Source organism: Taeniopygia guttata, chromosome 24 (assembly GCF_048771995.1).
Source record: "Taeniopygia guttata chromosome 24, bTaeGut7.mat, whole genome shotgun sequence".
Taxonomy (NCBI): domain Eukaryota; kingdom Metazoa; phylum Chordata; class Aves; order Passeriformes; family Estrildidae; genus Taeniopygia; species Taeniopygia guttata.
This window is the reverse complement of record NC_133049.1, coordinates 4,074,520-4,081,624: the sequence shown is the minus strand read 5'-3', so window position 1 is coordinate 4,081,624 and position 7,105 is coordinate 4,074,520.

Here is a 7,105-nt window from a genome sequence, read left to right as displayed (position 1 = left end):
CCCAATTTTAAAGCAAAAAAAGAAAAAATATTTTGCTTTTTCTCTTTTAAATACAAGTTTAGACAAATTTAACAAAAGAAACGGGACAGAAGGAGAACTGTTGCAACAGAGAGAAAAACCAAGGGAAGAGTTGAGGGAGAGGAAAATGAGGAATGTTTGCCAATTTAAAGCCATTCCCATCAATCTAAATTTACATTTATGGGAATTTAAAATAAAATCTAAAATTTAATACATTGAAATTTAGATAAAATTGAATTTTTATATTTAAATTTCCAACCTAAAGCTGTTCCCTTCCCTGCTAGGAGACACTTTACATTTTGTGACCTTCTACCCCTCACACAGTGCCTGGCTGGGCATTAATTGTTAATTATCCCGGGGATCAGCGCTTTTCCCAGGGAGACACGAGGAAGAGGAATTGCCAAGGGAGGAGGAAGAGCAGCAGAAAATGAACAGGTAAACACGGGGCGGGCCCAAATTGCAGATAAATGTGCTTTTATCGCTGGTGATGCAATCCTGGAGCAGCAGGGCACAGCTGCCAGCCCAACTCATTTCACACCTCGGCACCCGCCAGCAGCCAGCACTGATTTATTTTATCTTGTTTCAATGATAGCAGAGATAGGAGAGAAGCTGCAACACGAGCTGACTTCCAGCACTTGTGGCTTGGCCAAAATTCCCCTTCCAACAGAGGCAGGAAGAGGAAAGGAGAAGAGGAAATTCGGTGTGAGGGGAGAATTTGCTGTACAGAGGCAGAGAGAATGCAGCTGCTTTTGGTTTATTTTGAAAACAAAATATATAATAAGAAGGAGAAGAAGGAGAAGAAGAAGGAGAAGAAAGGAGAAGAAGGAGAAGAAAGAAGAAGAAGAAAGAAGGAGAAGAAAGAAGGAGAAGAAAGAAGGAGAAGAAAGAAGGAGAAGAAAGAAGGAGAAGAAAGAAGGAGAAGGAGAAGAAAGAAGGAGAAGAAAGGAGAAGAAAGGAGAAGAAGGAGAAGAAGGAGAAGAAAGAAGGAAAAGAAAGAAGAAAAAGAAGGAGAAGGAGAAGAAAGAAGGAAAAGAAAGAAGAAAAAGAAGGAGAAGAAGAAGGAGAAGAAAGAAGAAGGAGAAGGAGAAGAAGGAGAAGAAAGGAGAAGAAGGAGAAGAAAGGAGAAGAAGGATTGTATATCAAAAGATATTATATAGTATTTATTTATTTTTATTATATATTATTATATTTTATATATTATTTATTTCTAAAACAAAAAACCCCCACGTTTTCTTGAAACAACCCTTGGGAAAGGTGCCTGGAGAGGTTTTGTGGAAAACCCTTGGAAAGGTTTTCTAGAATACTCCTGGAGAGGTTGTGTGGAATATCCAAGATTAAAAGTAGAGTAGCTGCTCTGCAAAATCATTTCTAGAGTAAAAATCTGTTTTTTCCCTGCTGGCTGAAGACCAAATCTACAAAGAATTATTACAAAAAGGACTTTGTGGTGTAGTGCTTTATCTCCTGGCAGTAACCACCTCATAACCACATCCCTGGGCAAGGACAGGGGGGTTTTGGCTCCTGGTTTTCTTCCTGCCTCTCCTGTTGTCACCTGGAGAAAACCTCAGCACTTCTGGCTGCACCAACAGCCAACAGATTTTGCTGCCAAAACTAAAATAAAAACCCAATATACTCAGGAGGTTCTGTCCTCAGGATCTCCCAACACAGCAGGACAAAACCACAGAGCCACAGGAAAGGGATTTCCCAGGATTTCAGGGCCAAGGGACAGAGTTGCAGCTGTAACTCTGGAAATAATCTGGCTTCATGGTTGTATTTCCAGGAATATTCTTTTAAATTCCACAAACCATTCACTCTCTGGGAAATGCATCATCAGAGGGAAGTTTGGCTGCTCTGGGTTTGAAGAAAAATCAAATAAAGAAACAGGAAGAAACAAAGCACTGCATGCTGGAAAAAACTCAGCAGCAGAAGAGGGGAAAAAAAAATGAAATTTTGAGAGGAAAACTTAAAAGCCAGATGGGATCAATCCATTTAAACACCAGCATATGCTCCCGAGAGGAGATCAAAGGAATTCTGCCTCCTGTCATGGAACTGGGAGCTGCCAAATGAGGGTCTCCATGTCCCCTCTGTGCAAGGCTGATGGGGAGGAACTCACATTTCCCATCCCTGTAACCATTTCAGGGGGGAAAAGCCACCTAGAAGATCAGTAAGAGGAAAAAAATTAAAAAAATTAAGAAATAATAATCAAAGGCAGCTGATTAACTGGAGTAAACACCTCCATCCAAGCCAGCAAATGCTCCTGAAATAGTTTGTACCTGTAGGGTCAGTTTTGTTTTAAACAGGGATTGACAACAGATGCTCCTTTGTGTTTCAAGTTTCTTTGTCACAGTTCTCTTCAAAGGCTGAGAGATCTTTATTCACCCTGAGAGCTCCAGAGCTCTGTGCCTGTGACTCAATCACACCAATATCTCCCCGAGATGACAAAATGTTCTTTGCCATCTGTTGTACCCGATCCACACCTGAGCAGAAAGCCCAGATCAGAGGTTTGCAAAGAAATCAGAATATTGACATCATTTTCAACAAGGGCAGAGCCCGTGAACGCCTAAAGACAGATTGGCTGTTTCGAAATCTCAGAGACTTTCCAGAGTTACAGAAGGAAAATGGACAGAAAGGAACTTTCCAGAGTTACAAAATGAGGCTGGACAGAAAGGAACTTTCCAGAGTTACAGAAGAAAATGTAAAGAAAGGAACATTCCAGAGTTACAGAAGGAAAGTGTTCAAAAAGGAACTTTCCAGAGTTACAAAAGGAAAATGGACGAAAAGGAACTTTCCAGAGGTACAGAAGAAAAAAGGACAGAAAAGAACTTTCCAGAGTTACAGAATGAAAAAGGACAGAAAGGAACTTTCCAGAGTTACAGAAAGAAAAAGGACAGAAAAGAACTTTCCAGAGTTACAGAAAGAAAAAGGACAGAAAGGAACTTTCCAGAGTTACAAAAGGAGCCTGGACAAAAAGGAACTTTCTAGAGCTACAGAAGGAAAATGTTCAAAAAGGAACTTTGCAGAGTTACAGAAGGAAAAAGGACAGACAGGAACTTTGCAGAGTTACAGAAGGAAACCAGGCCAGAGGCAGGGGAAGAACTGAACCCTGCACTTGCCCGTGGGCTGCTGGAACCAGCAGGGCTGGGAATTACAGCCCAGGGCAGGACAGGCCATTGCATGGCAGCACAAACAGGGAGCAGCAGCAGGACCTCCCTGCCCAGTGTTGACACCTGATTAGAGCAGGAGGTTTTAGGACCTGATGCAAGAACCCAATTTTAACCCCATAAACTCAGGGAGCACTGCAAGGTTCAGGTTAAATGAGGAGAAGTGCAGAGAAGAGGATAAAATCCAGCTGCAAAGTCAAATACAAATAACAAGGGTGGGTACAAAAGCACCTTCCTCCCAGTCTCAGGAGGGGTTTTTAAGTAGCAGCATCACAAATCAATTCTCACACTTAGTGCTGCATCATTTATTCCCTTTAATCTGCTTTGCCTCCTGTTTGTGAGCAGGTTAAAGATGCTCACCGTGGCATCTTCACGTCTGGTGGCTCCCAGATCAGAAATCTTAGAGAGGTTTAGTTAAATTCCAAATCTGGGCAGAATAAACACATTATAATCCAAAATCTGAATAACTGAGCTGGCAAGCTCCTTATATGCTAGCTGGGAAGGAAGAGAATTTGTTTTCCAGGTCAGGTTTATGTTTGGCTTTTTCATTCAGCCTCACACAGAACATTCAACTTTAGATGAGTTTATTACTACCAGATACATTTTATTATTATTATTATTATTACTATTATCATCATAATTTGAAGGATGGGGAAATATATATGAACAAATGAATCATGAGAAATACTTCTGTGCTAAATAACAATCAGGAAATGCAATTCCTCCACTCATCTCTTACTTGTAAACTCCTCAGATCAGTTCTGCAGCCTCAGCAGGAGCAGACATTGCTCTCAGCCAGGTGAAAGCAATAATTTATTTTTTAGATGTGCAACGAAGTGCAGCAGATTTTGAACCCTCCAAGCAGAGTGGAGTTGGTTTTTTTGGTTTTGGTTTTTTTTTTTTTTTTTCCTGCTACAATTGCACTCCAAGCAAACCAAGAGTTAACTCCCCACCTCATAAACTGAGAAATCTGTGCTGAGCACAAAACCCTTTCTCGCTCCAGCCTCAGCCAGACTGGGCAGGTCTGATGTCCCTGCTGATTGCCCTGAGCTCCACAGCTTCCCTTCACCTCCTGCTGCTGAACAACATTTTCCTGGCACAGTTTCCTCCAGTCCGAACCAGCTCTCCCCCTCTCCCCCTCCCAGCTCCAAAAAACCCCCAGCACTTTCCCCTTTCACCTCGGTGTCACTGGCAATTCCTGCGGCCAGGGGAAAAGGGAGAGCTGGCTCTGATAAAAGGGGAAATGTGGAAAATGGTTTACAGCCATTTCTGTGAGCCAGAGAGAAGCTTGAGAAGGGGATCCACGTTTACCCCTGAAAGAATTCTCTACCAAGAATAGAAAGTTGACACAGAAACCAAGAAAGGAGGATAAATAAGAGATAAATAACAGAAACCTGCAACTGTCTATTCCAATGAGCACTTTGTTTGTCTTTCCTGACCAATAAGTGCAAATTTATAAGTCTTTTAAGAATGTATAAAAAGCATGCATGCTGTAATAAAAACAGGTTTGAAGCCTTCTGAAAATGGAGTGTTGCTTTGTGTTGTCTCCATCTCAGCTATGTCAGGGAAAGGGAGAATTTGAGGCCAAAGCTTTGTGCAATGCAGCTGTAAAATTCTGTGTAGGGTGGTGAATTGTGCTGGCTGCTCTGTCTCTCGACCCTCAAAAATCAAAATTGATAGCAAGACTTCATGCTGGAGTTAGTGGGATTTTAGGTTCTCCTCCTAACACAGGGATTCTGAACGAGGCAGAGCTGTTTATCCTGAGTGAGGCAAGTTCCAACAGAGTAATTCCTGTTCTCTATCAGAGCTGTGTGAGGGATGAATTCCTGTTTTTGTGTGCCAGGGCTGCATTTCCCTGAGATCAAACACCAATTTGATTTTGGCAGCAGCAGCAGAGCCATGTGAGGTATCTCAGTGTGCTGTGGAGACTCTCAGTGACATCTGCAGAGCACATTCCCTTCCCTGGGAATCATCATCCTGTGGGACACTGAAAAAGCCTGGAAACTGGGAATTCCCTGGCTTGCATTTTTAACCATGGGATAGGATTGAAGAGATGAAGAACAGGGAGAATTTGTGATGGTGAGACTTCAGCAAGGGCTACAGGAGCAGAGCGAGGATTTGTGTTCTGTAAAGTGAGAGTGTCTTCAGCATCATGAACTTGTGGGGAAGAGTTCACCTTTCCAAATAAAAACTGCAGCCAAATTACACATAGAAAACTTTTTTCTTTTTTTTATGCATCACATCCAGTGCAAGAAATCTCTTTGGCAGACACCAGGGCACTCCTGGCCCGTGTTTATCTCTGCCAGGAGAGGAAGGAAAACACAGAAATTCACATTTTCATGCAAACATTTTCAGACAGCTGTTCTCACTGCGGTATCAACAGCCACTGGAAATAGAACTGATCGTGGGGATGCTGAAAAGTCACACCCAGCTCACAGCCTGGATTTATTCCTGCCATTCAAGAGTCACTGGGATGGCCACTCCTGATGGGCTGTGGTGCAGCAAAGTCAACTCACACCAAACTGTGAGGAGACAGTAAATATTCCATGGGAAAAAAATGGATTATTTTGTCACTCTTGGGCCTTCACACCTTGTCAGGAATTTCTTTAGCATTAAAGAGACCCCATTGAGCTGCTCCAGCCCTGTCCTCTGACAGCTTCCCCCAAACTGGCTCCATTAATTTCTCCTGATCCCAGAGCCTTTCTCTGAGGGAAAACCCCTCCTCAGCCATGCCCTATCCTGTAGGAAATAAATGGAAGAAGATTTTCAGAAAGCTGGGAAAGCAGCCCTTGGAAACAGAAAGAGCAGAGAAATTAGAATCTGCTGCAAAGTCTGAAGGTAGAAAAAGTTACAAAAAACAGCAAGCAAGGACATGAAGCAGCAGCTTGAGTTTTAAGCTTGGCCTAGGTAGGTTTTGGTTTAATTAGTACAGGGACACTGACTGTAAGAGCTAAAATTACTGCTCTTTGTTACAGTTTACTGAAACAACAGCTGGAACGACTGAAAATCTAAAAATTCTTATTGCTGTCTTTGTTTATAATTGAGAAATCTTTTCACCTACTCAAGTTAGGTCTGTTCATGAACTTTTCCCAAAATATTCTTTTGCAATGAGTGAAAAACTGGCTCAGACCCACCAGCAGGAAGGACCTCCCTGGGAACAGGTATTTTCTGGCAGCTCTGCACACCCCCTAATCACCCAACCCATCGAATTCCAGGCAGCAGCAGGTTTGCATTTGTAATAACACTCAGTTCCTTGCTCAGAGCACCACTGAGCTGCCTCCAACTCCTCAGCAGAAAACTCCTCTTGAACCCTTGAAAATGAATTTCAATCAGAAGGTGCAAAGCATGAATGAAACCCAAAAGAACAGAGAAATTGCAGGTATTTTACCCCAGCAGAGTCCCTGGATGAGCCCCAGATCCCCACAGCAGCAGTTTCCTTCTGTAAGCTGAGAGATGCTATCTTCAAAGCTCATTTAAATGCTCACAATTCTCAAATGCTGTTTAGGAAATAGACCTCAGGTAGAATCAACTTCAGCTGGTTTGGTGCTGCTAAAAACCCTTGGGATGTTTTCCTAAGAATTTCAAGGAGAATGCCCAGGACAGTTGCACTTAAGGACAAACATGATTTTTTCTAGAAGACCCTAGAAAAAAACCAGTCTAGAACCGTGTCTTTTATTTGACAACCTACTCTAAAACACCATTTTGGTTTTTAACTAAAACCCTTTTCATTGGAAAATGAATTGCAGCAAGTGATGACTATTTTTTGCAAAGATTTGGAAGATTGATTTCTTCTGTTTCATGAAAACTCCAAGCAAAAATCTAAAATGAACAAGAAAAATAATTGGTTTTCTTTTTTTTTCTTTTTTTTTTTGTTGTCTGAAAAAAGCAGAAGGATTTTTAAAAACAGCCAGGTGTCTATGAGAGGGAGT